Below are 1,511 nucleotides of genomic sequence, written 5' to 3' on the forward strand. Positions count from 1 at the left end.
CCCCCCCCCCCCCCACCAAGGAGCCCAGGATGCTCACAGCAGACGGCAGGGGGGGCTGCAAGCTGCTGCACCAAGGGCTGTGGAGCCTTGTCCTGGCTCATTGCTAGCGGCAGATGCATGTGTGCCTCTGGGCGGACATCAGAGGAGCTGTGAGGGGCCTGATCCTTCTTGTGGCAGCACAGCCACAGCCCCTTCCCTGCTGTCCACCCTGAGGCACATATGCCTAGCAAAATGCCTTTGCATGACATGCTCTGGCACGTGTGCCAGGGGTTGTCAACCCTTGATGGTATCCCTTTTTAAAAGAATTTTTTTTTTTAAGGCCATGTAATTTCACTAAATTGTCTTGCATTAAATTAAAATGAATAACATTCAGAGAGACAGAAGTCCTAGTCTCAAATAAATCTTGGGAAGATTTGCTTTCAGAAAACCACCCAGTTGGTACTTGAGAGCATGGTGGGAGGGATGCAGGTGCATGCTGAAAAAATGACATTCCATGATTATTCATGCAGTGAAAAGCAAGCCATGAAACGATGATACATTTGTCAGAAGTTGGGTAAATTTAATTCCTCTGGCTAATAATCAACCAGATTATTCCAAATTTAAGAAATAATTAGATAAATATAACATTATGTCGTTAGTTGAGAAAAGCATTCAAATAAAGCGCAACTGCTGTTAGTTGAACAACTGCATAATTTACCTTCTTTAGCTGAGTGAGTGTGAAGTTTCCTGTCATCCTCCTGCACTCCAGAGATTTTTATACAGACGTGCACCTGGAAGGATTAATTCTCCACTTACAAAGACCAGCCAGTAGGAGTGCAGGCTATTTTGGGTAACATTACCAAGCAGCACTCTAAGAACTTGCTATGTTACACTAAACTTTTTCACATTTGCTAAACAAACTAAAAATCCTTGGCAGTCTCTGAAGCTCTCACAATGTGTCTGCTTTAGAAACTGAATCTTTTCAAGTTCTCCTGATGCCTTTCTTGTGGTTTTTAGGTTTCAAACTATTTTATGTCTCAATGTAATCAGCTGCAGTCCTAACCCAAACAAACAGCTTAACATGGTCAAAGTTACTATACCACTAACCTACCCAGCCAATTGGCAGCAGACCAAACCGAGAGAGAAATTCACATGGCACTGAAGATCCTGCTTCCAGGGAAAGGATAGCCATAATGCCCCTCGGAGAGGATCTTGTGGCGGAGAAAGCCATGGGCATACTCTGTGTCCACTCTGAAGTTACTGGAGTTTCTGGAAGCTGTGAGATGAGAGGTAAGGGGATCCAGCAGCACTATAGACTTAACAAAAAACATTAGCCCTCCAATAGGATCTATAATCAGCCTACAGATGCTGAGAAAGGTATGTAAGCCTCTCTTAAAGGAACAGCATAAACCTGAAAATCCTTTTTCAGCTGAAAAATCATCTGTTTGTGTTACAAGCAACTCATAAGATTAGCCAGAATACTACCTTTTTTTCTTTTGAGAATTCAAAGCTGTATGTTTTTCCTAGTTTTG

At 42.8% G+C, this 1,511-nt stretch overlaps 1 protein-coding gene across 1 annotated transcript in view; it reads right to left on the bottom strand.

Annotated features, from left to right (window-relative positions):
- The window catches only part of METTL21C (methyltransferase like 21C), a 21,346-nt gene extending 20,056 nt beyond the window's left edge, over positions 1-1,290 (bottom strand). The window contains exon 1 of the mRNA XM_019524792.1: positions 698-1,290. The gene's annotated coding sequence lies outside the window, so the exon portion shown is untranslated. The remainder of the gene's footprint in view (positions 1-697) is intronic.
- Between the last annotated feature and the right edge of the window lie 221 nt (positions 1,291-1,511).

This window comes from Gavialis gangeticus, unplaced genomic scaffold, assembly GCF_001723915.1.
Source record: "Gavialis gangeticus isolate Ggan-Ray unplaced genomic scaffold, GavGan_comp1, whole genome shotgun sequence".
Classification (NCBI taxonomy): Eukaryota; Metazoa; Chordata; order Crocodylia; family Gavialidae; genus Gavialis; species Gavialis gangeticus.